Source organism: Haliotis asinina, chromosome 13, assembly GCF_037392515.1.
Source record: "Haliotis asinina isolate JCU_RB_2024 chromosome 13, JCU_Hal_asi_v2, whole genome shotgun sequence".
Taxonomy (NCBI): domain Eukaryota; kingdom Metazoa; phylum Mollusca; class Gastropoda; order Lepetellida; family Haliotidae; genus Haliotis; species Haliotis asinina.
The window spans coordinates 7,176,809-7,201,632 of NC_090292.1; the positions used below are offsets into that span (position 1 = coordinate 7,176,809).

Genomic DNA, 24,824 nt, shown 5'->3' on the forward strand with positions numbered 1-24,824 from the left:
CTACTCTCGCTTAATTACTAAAACATAACGACAAAGTAACAAAACCTAAGAGAAGCAAACCCCAGACAAAAACAACTATAACCTGTCTCACTCAACCATCAACTATCCACTCACCAAGAGGACCGTCTGCTGCTAGTGGATAATGCAAATATGCTCCACCCTCAACCTGGCATGTAACACCAGTGTATAAGAATGTATGGCTCTTGTTTACATGTGGTATACGCTGTGTATACACCTGCCACTGATTGCCATAACATACAACAGCCAACATGGCGAGGGGTAGGCAGTGTGTAAACTTCAATTCACCATATGGCTTGCTGTCCATGCCAGGAGTTTCCTGTCATCAGTCATTTGTCTTCAAATTCAATGGTGGTTGTTGAATTTGATCTCTCTCTATATATATACAAAAAACTGCCTCATATTTCAAAGTGACAATTTCTAGGATAAATGTATTCACTAGTTCATCTGAAACATGATTAATTGTAAAGAGTGAGTGAGTAGGTGTTAGGAAAATTTATCAAGAAATGTATCATTTTGATTTTTTTATTTCTGTTGAAAAAAAAAAATGAGAGATACCAAATTCCATTATGGTGAACCAAAACCTCAGTTATTAGATTGAAAAAATATATCTTATCTTACAAAACAAATGTTGGCACACATAACACCCACAAATAGTGACATTAGCAACAAAAAGAATAAACCTTTCACTTATCATTTAGCCACTGACAACATAAAATAACAGAGCAAAGCATCACATGAAGACTGTTATCTGCTCTGTATGCCTGCTAAATTAGCATAACCCTTTCCAAACAACTACTCCTGTCTAGGGGAAATTCTGATAACGTTCTCCTAACAACAATTCATATTGGGGTCAAGAATGGCAACATTTTCATTTCAGAAGTGGACATTTTTTCTTCACAGCAAATATTCAATTTTCCCCTTGTCACCGGGCTAGTCTAATCAAAATCCGCTCCATATTGCCGTTAGAACTGGCATTAAGATAGCGCTGGGGATTTCACGTCCTTCTCTGGTCTACCAGTGCTGTGTCTAATGACGCGCCCCATCTTGCCGAGGGAATAGACAACCGGCCAGGAGAGTCTTCTCTTGAATGGGAATCTCTCTGTAAACATTTCACTGTAGAAAAGGCGCTCTGACAAACCATGGTCTGACAATCTGACTGAAGAAGCTGACCAGTTATTTAGCCACAAAGTTCATCTGATGAAACCTTTTGACCAGAGTGTGGCAGCCATCACAAGATGACCACAACAAGAGTCTCCTGCATCAACTGTAGACGTGATGATAATAATCGGTACATCTTTAGCGTTTAGTTAACCTTTGAGAATATTCCATAACTTTCTACAACAACTCACAGGGCTTAGAAAGATCTTACCATCTCACACTGGATTGGGGGGTTTATATTCATACAAACTTTTTGTGACACTTCCTGATTCAAGGATTAAATTTTCACTCACAATAATCTAAAGTCATTAATTTCCTGCTTGGAACATCATGGCATGACAACTAATTTTGAACACATACACATATATCACTTGCAGGATATCACAAATTTCAGAATGTGAATGTTGCTTTGTGCCCAAATCAGCACATTTCCACACTGACTGTGAATATTACTTGGGTCAGGATAGTTAATGAGTGAGCGAGTTTACTTATACATCACTTTCAGCAATATGGGTCAAGACAAGCAGATAGTGACAGTCGGAGAAATTATTCATACCATTGTAAGAAACTTCAGTATAACCAAAGACCAAAAGAACCATTTAAACCCCAGTAAAACCATTAAACCTCAAATAACCCCAATAAAATAATTTAACCCACTAAATTCCCAATACAACCATTAAACCTCAAACAACCCCAATAAAATAATTTAGCTCGATAAAATCTCAATATAAACATTAAACCTCAAACAACTCTAATAAAAACATTTAACTCGATAAAATCTCAATACAACCATTAAACCTCCACACAAACTTAAGACAATCATAAAAATTCAGCAAAAATGTTAAATCTGAATAAAACCTCAGTATAAACTTACTACAGACATGAAATCGCAGTGCAACAATAAAACCTCACTACAAGCATCACAACCTGAAAACAACCATCTAATCTCAATGGAACCTCACTAAAACCACTATGCTCCCATAACTACTCCAATACAACCTCAAGGAGAGACAATCTCTCATCAAGCCTCCATAAACTTTCAATATAGCCCCATCACAGTATCACAACCGCAATACAATCTCAATGCAATCCCGTACAACTTCAATACAACCCCAACACACCTTCAGGATGACCTCAACCTCACTTTCTCATCGAGGGATGCAAACCGACTCCTGGACTGAGGATATACTGGTGTAGACTGCAGCCATGATCACCCCAATATCACCATGGGCACCAGAGATCTGATCACACAACAGTGAACAGATCCCAATACAATAAAATGGCTGGTTCCAATGGGAAAGTGCTCAAAGCCAATAAGCATCGGAGATAATACTGGACCTCTGTCTGTCTCTCGTTGTTGGGCAGTTTGCAGAGAAAACAGCAGATCAAGAGTGACAGCATGGCCGTGTCTCTCACGGGATGAGCAATGCCGGAGATAAACACCAGTAAACACGTTAGCTGTGGCATGAGACTGACCAAACCACCATGTCGACAAGTCAGCAAACCCCAGCAGTATGTAATGTGTTTTATATCGAGGAGAGCAAACGCAAAGAAGGGGGCGTTGGTCTCCGGAGGCACAATTTCATCAATGGCAGCCAACAAACTCAGGTTTTTACATCTCCATATTTAATTATCTCCAAACAGTTACATTTTCCCTTTCAGCGACTCGATTCATTTCCTTATTAAGTCAGTCTCATAAACCAGGTCTGCAGACAGCACAGAAAACTTTTTCAATTTCAGATAAATGCTGATGATGTAGACTGGTGATAGGTTTCCAAGTGTATCATTCTCTACTTCATATATATTTATACACTGTGTGATCAGAAAGACATCTGCCCTGAGGAAGATTATCTTATGATCAGACTTGAGTAACCCAAGACAAAAAAGGAGGAAGAATCACGAGGATAAACGTTTATACCAGTTTTGTAATTCCCTTATCTTGATGTGAATCTCCTAGAGCTCCACAGGAAGGATCACATGTCGCCAAGAAGGATCACCTTTGTTGTAGCCAGTATACTTATGTCACCATCACAAGACATACTCTAAAAGAAATGAACAGTGAGCAAAGACTGAGGGTCTTATGACTATTCATTGTACATCATGCCTGTACACCAGACACTGAAAGATATACCAACGATCTACATCATCTAAATGATAACTGTATCATATGATAACTTTATCATTGCCTAGCGACAGACATGCTACACGTCTTAAAGCACTTGAATTGCGAATTTCAGACCTTTTATCTTGAATTAGCGCTAGTGTCTTTCAAGTTGCTCTTGGAATTCATTTCACGGATAATCGGGATATTGTCAGCTATCTAAAACACAACATGAATGAATTCCATTGGATTGAATGTTTGTCTTTGGATGAACACTAACAACGTTTACATGGACGTCTGACGATGAGGTCGCCTGAAATGACCCAGTTCGTCACCAGCTGCATCCAACTTCCGCAAAGTGGTGTGGAGCCAGAGTGGAGCCAGCACTGACCCTGTGTGGAGCCTCTGATCTCTCTCATCGGACATGGACAGGAATATCTGTGTAGTTGTGAAATGGTCTTGGGATGGTAAAGTAGGGAACAAAATGCAAAGCCACGGGAAAGCCCTGCTCTGGGGCTACTTGTGCGATCAATTCTTCATTCTGCACAATTAGAAACCGTTGCAAGGCATTTCTCCACCTATCTAACATGAGTCGTATAATCCGCTCGACGCCCTGCACCACAGCAATACGCTTCTCTCCATTTAGAGAAATTGCCGCACTCTGAGAATGTTTGGCCATGTATTATGTGTTCCTAAGACCAAACATGCATGATGGGTAATTTTGCGACCGTACAAAGAGGAAAGTGTCCTTCTATAGCTGCAGAGTCAATAGAGCTTGATGTAGCTCGGGTAAATAATTCGTAATTTGAGGGCGATTTTCTGGCCTGAATTAATAGTGGTTAATTCTTCCTAGCTTCAAGTTTCCGTGTTGCAGGCTAAGCCACGAGAATACTTTCTACTTGGCCGACAAAACTGGAGAGGACTGAAAGTAACATGTCCGGCATGGCAACCAATCCATTATTCAATGTTTAACGCCTTCAAAAACTTTAGTCTCCCCTTGAGTTGGTTTTTTTCTCTTCTTAAAAGTCGGAACTGTTTTTTTTTCCAAATTTTGGCAACTTCATCTTGACAAATATGGATTATAACTTGAAGCTCACTTGAAATAAACTGGCAAGACATTAAAGTCGTGTTTTTCAAAGTTAAGAACTTTCTGTATCACCTCTTCAACACCAGGATTACAACTGGACAGAAAGTGGTAAATTTTATTGGAATAATAATTATCATTGTCATACTTACTGTCTTTATGATTGTCAGCTGTCATCATTATGTCGCAAGCATCACCATTCTCGTTATTATCATTGTCATTTTCAATATGGAAAATTCCTTTGACTGGTGTATAAATTTTATGCTACTTCAGGGACATGGGGAGCTATTGAATCATATTTCTCCATTGTCATCAGTAATCTTGCTACCATAATCATCATTGTCGTGACTTTTATAAACATACCATTTACCCAGTGTATATATAGCCAACATCAGTTCAGCTAGAAGCATGCTATTGTGTGATATAGCTCTCTTTTCTGTACTAATCTTACCAGGATTACACAATAGGTTGAGTTCCAACTCACACCTCTGATTTACACTTATGAGAGGGGTACACAAAGTTCGCAGTCTCGTCCATTATCGTGGAAGTCACGGTGGCTGAGCAGGTTAGGTGTCTGTCTTTGTGTGCTGGCCATTAGGTCCCTGACTCTGTGAGTGCGGGCTCGAATCCCAGATGGGACTCAACCAAAAAGTACTAGAATTTGTACTTTACTAAGAAAGCTTCATCCCAAATATGACATATGTTATAATCTTGTCATCGTAAAGTTATTTTCAGGCATTCAGAAACTGTAATTTCCATCATTGCATACATTCACTTTGAATCATAAAAAAATTCACTAATTTAGATATTGTAGTGTTTATCATTGTTCAAACGAAACAACCCACATTAAAGTTGAGCCGAATCAATACCTAACTCTGCTCTATCATAATCCTGCAGTCTCACTTACAAAGTACCGCAACATCGATTGGCCCTGCAACACAGAAACCTTTCTGCAAATGAAATCTACATCTCTTCTGCTTCAAACACGTTAGGTAAATAGCACTGGAAAAGTGGGCCCATGAATGACCAAATTGATTTGGTCAGCATCTAGAGACCACAATGTCCAGCCTGTGCACAGAGGGAGCAGACATCTGTAGGTTTCACCATGAACCATGGCAGGTGCTTGATGATCATCAATTATTAGGCCCATCTTCTGAATCCATTCATCTGTTTTGTCTCCTGTATTTACCTGAAGACCTGCTATGTTGTCTTTGTCCAAATTCAACTCAGATAGATTGTTGTGAATTGGAGACAGTTGGAACTATTCACTATTGCACAGTTTCAGTCGCGAATCTACATCAGCAGCCCTGACTTGATACAACTGAAAGCTCTTGATTCTATCGTCAGAAATTTCAATATTTTGGGACATGTTTCTTATAGAAAAAGAAGACAATTCTTAGTCGCTGTGTGATAAAAATGGTGAACAGACAATCATTCATCATGACTGGGGAAAATTACATTAGAAAACATTTCCCAATAACTTCTTTTCCAAAATTCCTGCAAATGTATATTCATCTTAAAGAGCAAAAAATACCTTTCAAGAGAATAGCCACACATAATAGGCCATTGATTAAATTATTTGAGGAAAGTACAGTTTTACATAAAAAGACCGAGTGCAGTTGTGGTAATGAAGAGGTCACACTGCAGACAGAGATGGCCACTTAAGGAGAGAGTCATGCACTGTGAGGATTTAGATCTATCAAGCTGCATCATAAATTGGATTATGGCAGTGTAATCATAAGTCGCAAGCCTGTCTCTTCTCATGATCCATCGATCAAAGACAATAATTAAGCGTGTCACCGAGAGACTCGGGCTGCCTAACAGTGTCCAGTGGTCGTAATAGATGCTCGAAACAAGGAGATTTTCCACTTGATTTCTTCTTTCATGTAAAGAGAATCTGATACTATTAGCAGACTTAATACAGAGGATCCACGGCCTTATCACACGTGGCCAGATCCCTTAATCGTTCATGCTGTACAATGGCTGCCAAGTTCCTTGTCTGTCTTAAATGTGTAGTGAACAAGCCTTTTCTAAACAAATAATTCATGTCCATCCAACTCTTGTTAGAAGCAGAAAATATATCGAATTTTCCTGGTAAAATGAAATTTGATTTTTTTTATTTGTAACAGGTATAGAATGTTAGTGCAATAATTCCAAGCCAGAAAAACTCTCTGAGATCCAAATCTTGCAAATTTTTTCGAAATTCATTTCCTGAAACAATTTCTTTTTTTAAAGCATCTTATTGTTCCTGATTGTTTTTCCATGCACTGCACAGTGATAGATAAGATTCGGATCTGACCTCTGACCTTCATCCATCTGTTCCTTGGTACAGTGAAATATTAATATTGATAAATTGAAGGGAAAAGGTGTTTCCATGCATCTTTTCAACTTACTTCAAACCATTTACAATGAAATGACAAATTAAATTGCAACTCCATATTTCCCACGAATAACAAAGTGGAAAAGTTGTGGCTGATCGTTTTATTGCACACCCAAGTGAAACACACTGGGTAAACAATTTCCATGCCTGAATGATTCTGCCATATTTCCAGTTATTCACCACGAGAATATGAGGAAAACTGTCAATAACATTAGCTGGCTAATACTTTTCGTAACTCCCCAACTGCTCTCTCTTGACAGTCCACCAACAAACAGCAGCAGAAGCTAAAGCCATCATGGGATGGCAATGGTCACTACTTGCAATGTAAGGTCAAGGTCTCTACGAGCAGGGTAAGATAAGGGTTGAGTTTTGATGGCCACTGTAAATGTTAAATGTTGCTGGGCGATGTGAAGGTCAAATGTTGTTGGGCGATGTGAAGGTCACATGTTGCTGTCATCACTTCTAAATGTGTGTAGATTGAGTAAGTTGACGACATTGAAAAGTCGGACAGTGAAAGTGTTTTCTGAGGACAGCCCATCTGAGTAATGTCTTGGCCACTGAGGGATCTGCAGTGAAATGCAACATGGCATATGAACTGTCTATCTTGTCCAAAGCGGTTGACTTGCACAACCAGCAATCATACCTCTAAGGCTGATGTAGTTCCGATTTTAATGAAAAGGCATAGGATTATGCCAGTGTCTATATTAAGACTGCTTTGTGAAATCCCTCGAAATAGTACTACATGATGTATCTGGGTTTAATTGTTGGGTCGACAGCTGTAGTACAATCAGGTCATCTGATGTCCTCCAGGGCACAGCAGGTCATGTTCTTCTGCTGGATCACATTTCACTATTGATTCAGGATCTTAGACAATCACATGGCAACATGGTCGCCTCAGTTCCCCATCAGTTCGTTACCTCACATTGGACGACTCTTCACTATACCAAACATGGCCAGGTCTCTGGGAATGGTTGACAGCGTTTTCAGGTCAAACTTTAACGGCCACGGATTGCTTGGTTCTTGACTGGGAAAGTGGGAAGGATGTTTCAAAGAAGGGACTGGGTGAGAACCGAGCATGGGTTGAAGGATGGATTAACAGATGGGTGGATGGATAGATGGATGGGAGGAAGAAGATAAATACATCTCAATAAAACTTTGAACTGGATGAAGAAAGGAGTGAGAGCTGCACTTAACCTATGGATGTACAGATGTATGGATGGATAAAAAATGAGGGACAAGAAAGCTACCAGATGGTTAAAGATGCTTCAGTTTGTTGGTGACGATATTTGACTCTGATGATTCCACATGAGTTCCCTACCTTACCAGCACGTACCACTCCCACTTCACCATGTATTATCCATATGCATTAGACACTTACCTGAAACAAAGAACAAGATGGTAAATATTGCGTCAGATGGCACTGTTCAACAATCTCCATAAGTGACTCATACACTGGGCAATACATTTAACGGAAACACATAACCCTCACAAAAATGTTATGGGTCCCTTTCAAATTATTAAATACCAACGAGAAGAAAAACACAATCAATAACACAATATTTTATTTGATACATGTTTTATCCTAGCTATCAATATTGTCCGTAACTCAATGTCATGCCATGGTCCCTGCCGTTGCCACGGAAATAAAAGACAATCAACTTCTGTTCCTAGAACCATCAGCTAGGGACCCATCTTCAAACTCAGTGAATACTGTTTCAATATCAGTCAGCCTCTGTGACCCTTCCCGTCTGAGGAGATTGATCATACCCTTTTCAATTTCTAAATCATCATGTTTATTTCATGAATGATTCTGTCCAAAAGCTTGTTCAAGTTCTCTATCATTTTCCATGTGTTTTTCACATGTATTTGTAGGACATACATTCATCTCTGGATTCATGTATTTAGTGTTGTCACGGGGTATTGGTAATGGAGGTGATGTTTTGAAACAATGACATTATGTTTTCTCATTATGCCATTGTCTGCTGCCCAATACAAGGAATTCCAACTGTGAAGGAAAACATTTTGGCTTTACACACACATCAACTATATTGGGATTCAAACCCTGAAACCAAACAATATGGGATTCAAACCCTTAACCGATGAATATGGGATTAAAACAATAAATCAAACAATATGTGATTCAAACCCTTACCTAGCGAATATGGGATTAAAACTCTGAACCAACCAAAATAGGATTCAAACCCTGAACCTACCAATATAGGAGTGAAACCCTGAACCAACCAAAATAGGATTCAAACCCTGAACCTACCAATATGGGAGTGAAACCCTGAACCAAACACGATGGGATTCAAACCCTTCAAAATCAATATGGGAATCAAAACCCGAACCAACCTATATGGGATTCAAACATTAAGCTATCTACCATGAGATGTAATACAAAATTTGCCAGGATTCAACCTCAATCCTTGGTAACACAACCTACTGCACAAACCATTGGACAACAGCCAACACTTCTGGAGACTGGGATCAAACATAATCTGCTTAAATGACTGCATTTACAAGGTGTAAAGAAAACTGAAAAAGAGGTGTGTCTAGAATTAATCATATGAGTATTTGTTATCAAAAGCCAATGAAAATTTAAATTTCCTATAAAAAATATAAAACTGTTGTGTGTAACTTTCTGCAAAATATTTGTGGAAAACCTGAAAAATATGAGTGCAATAAAATTTACTAAGGCCAAAAGATTGGTCTTGAATTTGGACACTTATTAGAGGAGAGCATGTCATGGTCAAATTCGGAAAGTTTATTTTTATATGTTAAATTGACACTCCTGGAAGATAATCATAACACCAAAATGTCAATGTTTTCTTTCATAAGCATCACGTGCAGTAATGTTTAATGGTGATGTTATGATTAAGTGCTACTGATCATTATTCACTATGTAAAGATGCTCCAAAAACAAGCACAGGTAGGAAGAAGATATTGAGACACTCAATATCCCTTACAAATCCATATGTCATATCTTCCTCAGAACTAATGATACTGAAGTGAATTCTAGTCTAGACCTCAGATGAATCTGATCAAAGTAACATGAGATTTATCACCAGAGTATATGAAACAGGAGCAGAATTAATCATTCCTGTCATCGTTAATGAGCGTTATATCTCTGGTTGTGCACCAATATTGATATTCCAGTATCAAACATGGATGCTCCGATACCGCCGAGATGCGACACAGAGAGAGACGGACAAGATGGGAGCCAAGACCAGCCTCCACTAATTAGTCTCATTAACGCTCAACTTCCCTTTCCAGGCTCATTTCTCAATACTATCTCGAGGTACATCTAATCTTGTCAGAAACTCCCTCATGTCCTGGAAAGTTTTACACTCGAGAAATTACACAGAAAAGGTGGAACTAAACTTTCAGGAACCCACCATCATGATTATTAGTTTTATTATTACTATCTAGAGTCTTTCAATGCTATATTTGTTGGTTCCCTGAAAGTTCTACAAGTGAGAAATTGTGCAGAAAGGTGAAACTAAATTTTCAGCAACAAAATGTGGTGATTATTAGTTTTATTATTATCTGGTAGATAGTATCTACATCCTAATGTAAAATATATTCCATATGAAGCGATTCATTGCATCATCACAGAAGATCCTTGCTTTCTTCCCCTAGCAAGTACATCAAAGCCTTGTCTGTAAAAGCCCTGTCATTAAAACATCTCCTTCCCCAGTCGCAGAACTCATAAACGTATGTGGAAGTATGAAAAACTTAAATTTACAACCACCGAGGAGACAATTTGTTGATTACACCTGTCAGTACATGAGTTTGTCACTGATAACAAGAAATGTGCGACAGTTATCTTTGTGCCGAGGCCTTGTCGCCTAAGGTGACCCCAGCGATGACCTTTACGTGTTGCGAGTATTAACTTCCCTGGCCCCTTTCAGAGGCTACAGGAGGGGAGTCGTTGAAGGTGATACCTCTCTCACAAGGCAAACCAAATGTTGTGCTTTCCCTTTGACTCGCTGTTCTTTGCTATTTCATCTGTCGTTCATTGTCAATTGACATTTGTTGATAGCAGGGGTTTGGATGTCAAAAGACAACTGTCTGAAATTGGAGCTGTCAGCTCTGAGCTGTCCCTTCATTGTCTGAGCTGGCTTGTATTCTGTCGACTTGTAGCTTTAGTTTCAGTGCTACAAAAATGTAGTTTCTCTGTGGTTATTCGTATACTGTAATCAACTAAATGTGCTGCAGGGTTCCAGTCACAGGCCATTTATTAGGATCGCAGCACTGATCAGTGTGTTTACATCCTCACGTGCCAGGACGTCATTATCTACAAAGTGAGTCAGTGTGTCACAGTGAGTGAGTGAGTGTGAGCATGTGTCAGAGAGAATTTCTCGTGTCCCCAATTGTGATATTGCTGGAATATTGCTGAAAGGGGCATAAACCAAGCGCACTCACTCACTCACTTGAACAGAACAAGTACAACTGTGTGACACATCATCATCGTCATAATAATCATCATGGTGTAATCAGCATCGTCATTATCGCCACCATCATTGGCATCAACATTGTCATCTTCAATATCATCATAAAAATTATTGTGATCTCTGTCGTCATCATCCAACTTCACAAATTTATAAATTTTTCTGACAGAGCTGTTATTTTCCTGTTTTATTAATTTCATAGTAACATACCCAGTAACATCACCATCGCTTGCCACATCATTTCTACATAAACCTTTTAGTTATATTTTGATAGTTTTCATTACATATAGTGCTGTGTGGATGTGGTCATGTGATTTGGTCACACGAGTCCATGATCACCAGAAGATAAAATATAATGATCTGAACCATCCAGTAGTCCCCATTGTGGTCAGTTCCCGCAAAAACATACAGTTTGAATGGCTGGGGGCACAGGTAAAAGGGGGGCACCATAATGTAAGTACCATAAATTCTGTAGAGATTTAAACCCTTGAGAATATCTTGACAAAGAGAAACTGGAACTCAAAACACTTTCACTAGCTATAAACATTTCTGATCACTGCAATGAAATATCCCTTGTGAAAATATGTACTAACAATGAAATAAAAACAACACCAAGCAGAAAACACGATTGTTTACATGACACTAGATACTGTCCACCAGTCATCTGCCTACAGCCGGAGATAGCAGATTACAGGAATGGCAACAACTCCACGTTCTCAATTCCCACCACTTGAGCTATAATATGGTATATTAAGGCTGTGGCATGGGGGACTTGTTGCCTGGAAGTGGAGCTATTTCACCGTAACTGTTAAATGGAAAACACTTGTGACATGAATACTTAATACACAACTGACTGATGGGCCGATATGATGAATCAGCAATATTTCTGATGTCAGCTAATCCTGGAGCTAGAGAACCAGCCGACTATGAACATGCCACAGGTCTGATGCTACACCAGCCCAGACAGGCCAGGGTCTTCAAAAGATGAGCTACACGGGTGACTAAGAGAAGAGGTTGCATGGAGTCTCGATATGGGTCTAGAAGGGTCTTCAAAAGATGAGCTATATGGGTGTTCAAAAGAAGAGTTTTACATGGAGTCTTGACAGGGGTCTCTAAAAGAAGGGTCTAAACTGCCTTCCAAAAGAGAGTCTACATTGGTTTCCAAAAGAAGGGTCTGTATGGCCCACAAAAAGAAGGGTCTGTATGGCCCACAAAAAGAAGGTCTGTATGGCCCACAAAAAGAAGGGTCAATATGGTTCTAAAACATAAGAGACTCCAAAATAAACGTCTACATGGTTTTTTTTCAGAGTTGCTGATCCTGTACCTACATCTCACGCTCCACACATTACTAATTGACTGGACATTTCGTCCATTTGAGTCATCCAGCTTAAAGCCCGCGTACATTCCACTAATCCTCTGTAGACTCCAATGTACTCAGAAGCCACACACGCATGCTAATGTCACAATGTACAATGACCAGGGTCGTCAATATCGGAATAAACGAGATATACCAGTCCAGGGAACACAGAGCAAAATCAATGTAAACAAATCAATTCCTTTTACTAAACATTTATATCAAACCCACAGCATTCCACGACAAATGTGGGTCAGTATCGTCAGTATCGGACTGGGTTCCCCCTAATTTACCCAATGACGTTGACGTCATTTATATGCCGAATATGCGGGCATAGTCAACATGAAATAATTATGGTAATGTCCTGTGGATTTGATTGAATGGCTACAAACACTGTTGACACAAAACTGTTATATTATGTTTCAGATTTAACCCACAACCTCTGACCTTTCTAAAGGTCACAAACTTGGCAATTTTACTTAATGATAGCAATAGAGTCACTTCAGTCTTGCAATTGTTCAAAAGGCCAAAAGCAATATGTCCACACAATGCTGCATTTGTGTTGTAACACAACAATTGTGTTCAGCGACACAATGGATCATAACCTGTGTTTATCACTCGGCATTGTAGTTTCTCTATATCACAACAGGTTCTGGTTTCCAGCATGATGAAATTACCTTGTCTCTCATGTTTGGCACCAACAATGATCGAATTCCATGTCCTGTTTGGACATGCAAAATGCTTCAACTGCTTCACACGAACAGAATACCAACTTACATTCTCTCCACAGTGAAAGTAATTATTGATTATTGAAGGTGTTGTCTTAAATGACAAGGGTTGATGTATCAAACTGAATATGTATCATTGATATCTTCTGCATTTCAACACTTTTCAAATTGTCCATGTTGTCAACTTTCCATTCTGTTAAGACAATCTGAGTTCAACCCCACTTTATTTTCAACTTCAGAATACAAACCATACCCACATGGTTAAAAAAAACCTGCTGAGTCATCATAGCTCATTTCCAGCCTTTCACAATTTAGGTCGAGGGCATAATATAAAATTATTACTGTAGATGAATTTGATTTTCAGCAACACTTAATCAAATTAAAATATATTTGCTCGCACCCAAAGGTCTCCTCTCAGTATCGTCGACTGTCGGACATAACACATGACATGTACAACATCATTCTATCTTCAAGCTATGCAAATACAAACACCGCTTTCTTCAATACATGTACATAGGCTGCCGCCATATGACAACCAACAAACTGAGTCATCTTGACTCATCAAAATCGTTAAAATGTATACGACACAAGTCAAATATTCAAACAGACTTGACAGGTGACTTTATTACTTTCTAGCAACTGATAAGTTCTATTTATCAATTTCTTTCATTTAATTTGCTAATTAATGTAAAAACTTAAATTTATAACTATTAAAAAGATTAAAAATACATGAGTAGGTTAACTTTTCTCACTCCATAACAGTGAGTGAGATTAGTTTTATGCCACTTTTAGCAATATTCTAGTAACATCATGCTGGGGAATGCCAGAAACTTGGGGAAATTGAACCCAGAACTTCGGCATGCCAAGAGAACACTTTAACCACTAGGCAGTCCCTACTGCAATAATGAAAGCCGCTTTCTATAATCAATATCTATACAGACATTTTGTCAATTTACCTGACAAGCAAAGCACCCGGTCTATTTTCAGAGAACTGGGGACACAGACTGAACAAAACAGTGCAAATATTGTATGTTGGGGGTCCGTGTGCCCCTCCCAGGGATTGTGATTGTGTACTGTCACTCCACGACAGAGGACTGTAAATCTTCCCAAAATAGTACCCCTATCTCAAAGTCTAACGGACAGACAACTCTTTTGTGCCCACTAATTCAACATGTGGAACAACAGGACGTGTATTTATCTTGTTGTTCCAGACTTTTGTCAACAAACCTTCATTTTGGCCAGGCCTCCTCTCTATGCTGATGTATGACCCATGTTGTCATACAAAGGCAAAATGGAAATAATTGGTCCATAGGTAGCAATCACGTGACCCAAGCCACCCAGGTATCACTGCCGATCGGAGCAAATACACAAACAAACTATAGACACTGCTGTTGTTTTGGTTTCTGAAGTATACCCGTCATAACACAGCCATGCATTGTGCTGGGAACATCACTGTTTTGGGGTTTGTTTTCCAAATTAACTGAACCTCAGTAAAATCAGCGAGATTCTAATTTGTCACTTATTTGAGAAAGCATGTGTTTTCACATTCAGAAATATGTGAACCTGTAAAACGTTGAGTGACATAGAGGCGGACTAATGGGTGAAAGCATGAACAGCAAGAATGAGTTCATGTGTGTGTATGTGAGTAAGTTCACGTCTGTGTATGCGAGTGAGTGCACATGTGTGAGAGAGAGAAAGACAAAGAGAGAGTGAGAGTGAAAGGCACACTCAGACACCTGATGGTCAATAACATGAACAACGATCCATGTTCAAGGCTTACTCAGACACAGGGAGGCTGATAGAATGAACACCAGACCATGTGTCCTGGCATGTGTCAAACACCACTGGAGTCACTGCACACCGGCTATTGGGTCACTTCTTGATAAAAAGTAAAAAATGCTGATCAAGCAAGAAAAATATTTCAGGAACTATGAACTTCAGCCTGGCCGATATAGCCGTAACGTCCCAGGTGAATTATTGGAGGCACTAAGGTAGTTTTTGCTGACTTTCGATTAAGTTTCAATCTATAACTTGCTCTCAAAAGATCAAGACAAAACCATGTCGCGTAGTATTGACATTCTGTGATCAATAAGACGCGAGTATTCACCATCGAGGTTCCCTACACAGTAAACGTCTCCCACTATGTTGTGCCACACAACCTGTGCAAAACTCTCCCTCACACAACACAACTGCACCACTCCTTATGATAGGTTGTTTCAGTACCAATGAAGTAAGCTCAACCTCCATTTGCAGAAAACATGTAACCATTTTACATCGCTAGCTCTTACTTCTTCTCTTAACTCAAACCAAACAATGCTCCCTCCAAACAACACCAGACTTGCGGCAAAACAGGCCCAGTGTTTGCACAACCCCAGCCAGGGAATGCATTTCCAGTTTACCGTTCACAATACAGGCCTTGATGTTCAAGACTAACGGCCAAAGGACAGAATTTTATATTTGATCTTTCCCCCTGATGTGATGTATAGAAAATACAGTTTGTCAAGCAATAACTGTGTTTGATTAAACTCAGATAGAGTCTCATTCTGTTCACAACTCCTTACAGGGTTAAAATTCCTGTGTTGGCAGACAGGGCCTTCACTTGGCGCTATGACGGATGGCATGCATCAGTATGTTACATGATCATAAATCTACATGTTTGCTGACTGTCTCTGCAAATGATATTGTGATTGTAAGCCAACTCGTCACAGGATGCATGTAGGATTAGGTGTTTGACAAATGCTGATTATTACTGTTAAATGTGAAGTTAAAATGACTTTGTGGTTCACGTAATTGTAATTATCAATGTAAATATTTTATAGGTATAACGAACCAGTTTGAATCAAAGCAATAAATTTTAAATCACAATCAAAGAATTCGGTAAAAGGAAAGAAAAAATATTGGTCTGGACTCCAGTGGAAGAGAATCCACTTTTTTAGCAAACAACTTCCCATAAATTAAGAGCTTCACACATATCAAGTCCATCAGGAAGTATTTGTCGACCAAATCCATTATCCGACAGTGACACAAACACTGTCACCCTTGTCTAGCAATGGGTGCCATCTCTCAGACCCAGAACCATATTTTTGTCCTTCCACCCATCACTTTCTGCAATGCTAAAGCCCCAGATGTAGCAAGTCTAGATTTTTCAAAGATTCTGAATCACCCACCTTCCAGACGGTCCATTAAATGGAGTGTTCTCTCACAAAATTATATATTTTCAGATAACAAGCATTAGTCTATCCTTTGTGTTCCCAAGTCAAATTACATCCTGGATGACTGAATAATGGTTTTGCATGACTTCCCACATATTGGTGATGACAAGGACAACATATTTCATCGACACGGCACACAGTGCTTCCTCGACCGCAAGGCAGCACATGTCTTATTATTAAATTTTCACAAAAATTTTATTAAAACTGCATCTGTGACATTGATGTCGTCATTGCTGGTTCTGCTAAGTGCTGTTGCATATATGTGCCATATAGTTAGCGAGGCATGCCGTCAGATGGGATGGCGGTGATGGATTGGGCAAACAAAACATGCAGTGTTTGTCAATAGACCGGCCTTTGGGTCACCAAGCTTCTTATTTCCAGTGATGGAAATACATGCTGCACTGTTTCTACCAGTTGGCTATCAGATTATGAAATAGAATATGGTACCTTCAACCAGCAGCTACATATAAAGAAATGTATATCGATACAGATGATGTCAGAAAAATAAACAATGTTTAAATCTCTGATAACTGTAAAGAGTGGCAGAGACAGAGAAGATCGACTCAGTGAGATCAGTTTCATGCTGCCTTTATCAACATTCCAGTCACATCACAGTGGTGGACACCTGAAATGGGTTTCATACATTGTACCAGTGTGGGGAATCCTATCTTGGTCATTGGCGTGACGAGGAAATGCTTAACCACTGGGCTACCCCACCACCCCTCCCCCAAAGACCACCATCCCCACCATCCAACCATTCCTGAAGAATGATGAAGGATGACTATCTGACTGACATATTTGTCAAATAGTACTCCCTCCCCGCTGTCACAGTGAAGCCTTTGTACGAATCTCAAGATCCCCAGGTATTTACTTCACTTCAACTTTATAACTTGTAGCACAGGTTTGGAAATACGTTTTTCGTGACAATCATCATTCCAACATGTTGCCTAAGGTGAGGTGACGTGAAACCAGTCAAGTGTTTGTCTTATAAGGCAACAACATCTTCCTTGTCCCCTGACTCAGGACACGGCATCCACACTGTGACAGACGCTGCAAAGGTCATTACGTAGAGTCTGTTGATACGTCTACAGAACACTGGTGGAATCTCCCAGCCTCATCTTTCACTGACGCTGTTGTCCATGTTGAAACCATGTCTATGTGAAATGTTTTAAATAATAAGCGTTGCCATCAGGCTACGGTCATAACGTTTCCTTTTGTTATTATCTTGCTTTTTTTCAACAGCATTGCAGTCATGTTCATTTACTCGTTTCGTCCACAATTGTTGTTATGCGACGTTGTCATATGACATTATTATGTGACGTTTATTATCAACATCATCACCACCAACAAAGGTCATTATCACTGTTTTGGTCAAATTTGTCCTCAGTTTTCTGTCATAGTCACAGAACCATCACATTCGTCACCACCATCATCATCACCATCATCATAAAAATGTACATTCAAGGCCACCATCAACCGAGAGATGATGATATAGAACAAACTTTATGGATGACAACTTTATCTTTTGCAAGTGAGATGTTTCAATACAGATTCTTGTACCATTCCCAAGCTTCACAATGGTACAAGAATCTGTATAAAAATGTTGCATTCAGGAAATAAATAGGTTATTATGCATGAAGTTTGTCATATATTGTACGTCTCAACTTCTAAAATGCTACTCAAACAAGTTAAAGTCAGTCATTACTCCTGCGATATCAGAATGCTGAACATAAAGCAAATACCGATAAATCCAAACTACCAGGAAAAAAAATTCATTGTAAAAAATCACTATCAAAGCTGTTGTAACCATCGAGCCAGTCATGCCCTACACAGCTTACACAAGAATGTCATTTGCAAACCAGCTCGACCTGTCCTCATGCCATGAGAACATCCATCACATATGTGTTATCAGAGGAGATACTTGTTAGACTTGATCAACAAAAGAGCCCTTTGTTTCCCAGAAAGCTTTTTGGATAAACAAGCCAGTAACCGATTCTTGAGACTGGGGGAGCATCCATTACGATGATGCTGTACGTTCAGATACACCATGAAAGTTTGTGCTGGAGCAATTAATTTGGAACTTGATGAGAATGTTGATGTAAAGTTGAGATCAATCAAACTTGATGCTTTGATGAATTCAGATGTTGCAAAGTCCAAACTTACATATATTGGATGCCTAATAATCTCTAAAAAACTAAACATCATAGGTAAGGCGGCCTCTGGGAAATGCTGGGTTCCATATTTCTGTTTCCAAATCGTAAGAGGTACAAACAGTGCACCAATACATTTTCAAAAAGTGATCTTTTAATGTGTACACAGATTATGCTGATGACAGCCATTTGTCCATCTTAACCCGAGTGAGTGAGTGAGTGAGTGAGTGAGTGAGCGAGCGAGCGAGAAGCAGTGAGGTTTATGGCTGCTTTGAGCAATCTATCTAATTCCACACTTCTGGCATGCTAAAGGGAGCCAACTCTGCACTGCAGCTTGCATATAGTATATGACAACTCAACACACTACAGTCATACCCACGAGCAATACACTGATGTTGCCCATATCTTTCTCAGTTTGCAACTACATGGAATCATTTACAGAACAAAACCAGAGGTAAACAGCGCAATCAACAAACTTCACCGACTCCGTGAAGGTAATCTCGACAACACAGTCAGCCTATTACTCGTCTTATCAAACTTTGATTGTAACCATCTCTCGTCGGAAACTTTGATTCCACATCCACATCAACGTCAACCTCCGCACCGACAAAGCAGTCCAAGGGGAAACAAGTAAACTGTTCCTCTTAATCTTTTGATGAAGTTCAATTCCAAGAGAGATTGATTTTAAACACGGTAAAAGCCTGTCCTCAGTCCCTGGCCAAGTTAATGGAGTAGTTCCATAGCTCCTACAAGACTGCTCATTACTCCATCAATGAGAAACACAGAGTAATCAATGTCCATGGAGACCTTCAGTCACACAGGTAGACAAGCTGTCAATCAAGACACACACCTGCAGGCACAGAAACACCCAGGTAATCACTAGAGTGATTGCTCTTGACGTGACACGAACCAGACACGACCGTGGCGCAATTTGGACTTAAACCCAAGCACCAACTTTTTCCATTTGACAATTCTTTCATCCTGAACAAAAGGAAAATATGGCCTTGCTTCAACATTTACAACTTAAGTCCCATCCTTCATGCACGTTTGTCGCTTTTTACCCAGAAAACACATCGAGATTTAGAATGTAACATCTGATAGGCCATCAGTTGATTGCTACGTTCTGATTTAGATATTACAAAGATGTGAACCATGAGATGAAATCCCTTCCAAATGACACTCAAAGATGAATATACACAAATATTCTTTTGATTTTGTAAAACCATTTCCGGACAGATTTGTCACCCAAGTGAAAACTGGCAAACAGTTCATAGGAAAATAGTTTTCATCAGTCACATGAAAATGCGGACACAAATTACAAAAACTCAAAGAGTGAAAAAAACTATTTTGTCAGTCTAAACATGTTTGACTGTCATTCCATCTGAAACCAATATTGTCTATCCATACACAGCAAATTAGCTGATATCTCTCATGTCCAGTTCTTGGGAAAAGGCCAGTTGAAGTGAAATTATGAAAACTGGAAATAGAAGCTTATCGAAGAGTAATAATAAATATAATAAGCTTGTGATTGTCAGATAATATATCAAGGAAGATTGAAATAATCTGGATGTGGCAAGATGGAGTTGACAAACAATACAAAACAGCATGGAGACATTGAACCCCAAAACCTTCATTTCAAGGGTGGTGTCGAAGCACAAACCTATTTTGCTTCTTTTATTGTGGAAATAAATTTTGAAATGTGAACACAGGTCTGGTTTTCTGGAATGGAGATGTAATGGGAGCCCACATTACTATGACAGCAAAGTCAAAATTCCATTGGGGATTTGGATTAATTATTGATTTTCTTCAGCCCTTTTGTCCATCTAATCAACACAACAAGACTTAGTAGTAAATCATCCTGATGAAAAACTTGAGCATTGCCAGATGTTGATTAATATCATAATCATAGTCGCGGCACAACAAGGCATTAAAATGCACTGCCACAGTTACAGGAGCCTACAGACAGGAAGTCAACACATTTCTTTCACCAAAAACAAAATTACAAAAAAAAAACAACAAACTTACACTTTTGAGATTGTTATTTATATAAAACAAGTGACACTTTAAACTCTGATCACAAAGCTTAGAGCAGGGCATTTTAGACTTACACAAAATCAACCTGCAGTCAAGAAAAGCTAATTGAATCACTGCAACAGAGGGATCGAAATTTTATTGAATAAAGACGAGAGACCGTAATGGCGCAGAGACTACCTCTGGTTACCAGGGAAACAGTTTAATGACAGTTATTAGAGTTTGTAGAATTCTTTCACTCTCAAATAATGTGAAATCAGTGGGAAAAAAATCAGGATTTTTTTACATTACAGACAAAAATAATTTTCTTAATCTACAGATTGGAAATATAGGATTTCTGACAGATGGATAATCATTTCATTTTGAAAAGTTGAAATATTTGATGTGTAGAAATTTCAGCTTTCATGTTGATCAAAGTTTGACTTGATATCTTTTCCTGAGATTTCAAACACAAGAATCTTGAAACAACTACTGCATGTCATGATTACAGAGTTATTTTTTTTGGATTTAATTTCAGATAAAAGATGATTTCATAGCATGTTTTTCTCTGATGTGATGACTGATGGTACGTCTGCAAATTTCCTTGACAAAATGGATGAAGATTATTATGACAATGCTTACTAGTCCTGTATCATGAACATCATTACCAAGTCTGGCCAAGGATTACATACAGTCACAGTAATGACAGAAGCAAGGCAAGTCCAAACAAATTAGTCGTCCACAATTGTAAATTTTAAGATAAGAGATTCCAATGGTCGATATCCAGTCATCGTCCAAACATACCTCTAACGCGGTGGCTTATGTTTTAGTTTTGAAGTTGCGTTACCCAGTCATCATCAATACCCAGTCATCATCCAAACACACCTCTGATGCGGTGGCTTATGTTTTAGTTTTCAAGTTGTGTTACCCAGTCATCATCAATATCCAGTCAACATCCAAACAAACCTCTAACGCGGTGGCTTATGTTTTAGTTTTCAAGTTGTGTTACCCAATAAAACATGGTAATCAGCCGTATCACATCCACACTGACTAATTTGAAGAACTGAATGCTCAGTGGCAGTACTATTATCATGACAACTTATTCTGTGCAGTCAACAGTGAGCCACTGACAACATTTAGTATAATTATGAACAACACAGGCCATGCTCATTCTGTCTCAAGCCAAGCAAACAACAGGCCTATCATTGCCCAAATTTCGTTTGATTCATGAAGAAATTCATGAAAAATTACCTTACCAGCCAATCAAATGATCATTAATTCTCTGAAATTTTATGTCACATTGGCAATATTTCAGTGCAACTGTGAAAAGGACAATTTATACATAATATTAAATGCACTTATCACATACAAATGTAAGTATCACAACCTGTTATCAGTGACACATTATTGGGAATTGAGCCCAAGATTGCAAATTAAAAACAAAATATATCCACCTGGCAGGTCCAACCAAACCAAACTGAAGTTTCAACTTGAGTGAGTAGGTATTGTTTTATGAAACTTCTGTACTGTCGAACAATCAAAAAGATAAATATCTTTGGAAAATTATTTTGATTACAGTGAACTTTCATCACCTGAACATCTGTAAACTGTTCAGCTTTTCTACTCTCTCCTTTCGCGGATGTGGAAACTGGTGAACTGGCTCTCAAGGGACCAATGCTAATGTGTACTTGTAATCGTTTTGACACACTACCCTTTGTAAGTGTGTTACCTAAATTCAATTGCTAAGAGAGCCTAACACACCTATAATGTAATTTCCCTTTTCTTGAAAGAAAAGAGTGAATTTTCTTATCTATCTCTCAACGTCAACTGTGAATGTTTTATATCGCCTTTCTATCCCGTACTGGAGAACTGTATCACACACTTGACATTGATAGGTAATTAGGATAACCACATTTTTTTCAAAAGCATTGCTTTTAAAATAAGTTTTCCAAAAAAGTAATGAGATTCCTTAAGAAAAAAATACTGAAAATTTTGAAAATTCAAAGTACAAAAATGCATAGCAAGTTAACCTTTTTTTTATAAAACTTCTGACAGAAAATCTATGTGAAAGACAAAGCAGATGTGTATATTTTTCTTTATTAATTTTAAGCGGGACTGAAACTGCACATGCATCGATCAAAACACATTAGTTGTTACACCCCTGATTACCAGTCATCACCTGTGTCCTCAGTGATCACCACACAGACATACTATGTGCTGTTGAGTAAGTGAGTGAGTCTAATTTTTCTTATCCTCATACAGCAGAAATTCCTTGCAGCAGAATTCCTCTGTAAACACAAACATATATTATACTGCCTCACCTTGTACTGACCAGCATTAACTCCTGTCCACTGTCTCTCGTACAGATGGAGCTGTTTCTGTTTGTCACAGACAGCAAAGTGTCCACTTGGGGAAAAGGCGGAAGCCAGGACATGATTTCCCCTATTCTCAGTCAGCCTGGAACAAACGGAATAAACTGGAGAAACCAGATGAGGAACGCATCAGTAAAATTGACAGCCAAATTGTGGCTTTGAGAACGTCATCAAGCCCTTACATTCTCGAGCAAAGTCAATATTCACCACAAAATATTGAGAAGCTTTCACTCCAATTTCCAACAAGGGAGTAGATTTATGTCAAACAGGAATTAATTTGGTTCATTTCTACCAAAATCTATACGAGCTTTAGTGATAAGGAGATATCCCATCTGCAAAGGATTACAGCTGCCTGTGACAGTCATAATATGATGTAAACATTCACTGGGACAACACTGAAAGCCTTCGGAGTCCCTGCCAGGCCCTGACATTGATACAGTCCTACCTAACCATAATAACATCATAAACCCTTCTGACAAATTCCATGGTGACAGGAAGCTGTAACTGTAAGCAGAGACGTAAAAGCATCCTCTCGGCGGGAACGTGTGACACAGACTGCAGGTGTGTATTCACTGAAACAAACTTACCTGTCTTATCAGCCTGCCATCAGTCATGAGTGTCCTCAAGGATGATATTGGAGCCACTGGTGACGGAGCTTGGCTCCACACTTTGGAGTAGTCTAGCTCCAGCCATGATGGTTGTGAAAACTGCAACAATGGCTGTTTAATAAGTGCACAAGATTTGGCTGATAGTACAAGGGGCTGAATGTAACACTTAAAAGAACATTATTGTGATACTGAAAGGGGTTAGTGCTTACAAATGATATGACTTTAATTTGAAGAACATATAATTAAGACATGTAAGAACATGGTAATAGATTTACGTTATGAAAGAAAACAACAGAGGGGGGGGGGGGAATACAGGACAATGAAATGTTGACGATACAGTAAACTTATTCCCGAGCAGCCAGGATGTGCCAACCAAATGCAACAATCAAGAGTAGAGGGTAGGATGGGGGCCAAGTGATCAGCAGTAAGACCTTGTGACAGACCGTGGCAGGCAGGGGAAACTGAATCACCATCAGCTCAAGTAGTCCCTGAACTGCATCAATGGAATGAAGAAAACAAATTTCTTTGATTAACTGAACATGTGACATGGTAAAAATGGAAATTTACTTGTACAAAGTTTCTTCTGACAAGGAGACACTCAAACGTGCGGCAACTCCAGCAAATATATATTAAAAAAAAAAAACAACACTTGAAAAGTATACCATGTATGGCAGACAGTAAATGATGTACATTCACACCCAGCTGAAGGCATTGACATACCAAAACAGAGTACTGCACTTGACCGAGTGCATACTGGGTATCTGCAACAGCGTTACACTAAGTTACAGTCAGTCAGGCAGGCAGGCAGGCAGGCAGGGAGGGATGGATGGATGGATCGAATGAAGTGGTTTTGGCAGTGTAAAGCAGGTTGAGGCGGAATGAGTCAATATGATCTGCCATCTCCCGAGCAAGGCAAGATTGGTGATACCATAAATAATAACCCATTGTTTCCTAAGTCGCCAATTATACACACAGATATGCCCCTACATATAAACAATTTTCTGGGTGTAGCCTGAAACTTTGTAATGATGGAGTTTGCTTAAATGACCCTGATTAAATTTGTCAAAACACTGAGCTTCCCCATAGAGGCTGACAAGAAACTGTAAAGATGACAAAGGGTGCTTGACCTGGATGGGTGTGGATTCCCACTCACATTGCAGATACTTCCGAAAAAAAGAATACACACCCTTCCCCC

The 24,824-nt window shown here is 39.1% G+C and overlaps 1 protein-coding gene across 8 annotated transcripts in view; it reads right to left on the reverse strand.

Annotated features, from left to right (window-relative positions):
* The window catches only part of LOC137260456 (uncharacterized), an 80,523-nt gene that overhangs the window by 55,052 nt on the left and 647 nt on the right, over nucleotides 1-24,824 (reverse strand). For 7 of the 8 annotated variants that reach the window (XM_067798115.1, XM_067798117.1, XM_067798119.1 and 4 more), the window contains exons 2-3: nucleotides 23,609-24,060; nucleotides 22,971-23,106 (exon numbers count right to left, since the gene is read on the reverse strand). The gene's annotated coding sequence lies outside the window, so the exon portion shown is untranslated. The remainder of the gene's footprint in view (nucleotides 1-22,970; nucleotides 23,107-23,608; nucleotides 24,061-24,824) is intronic. The other variant, XM_067798116.1, reaches the window with a different exon arrangement.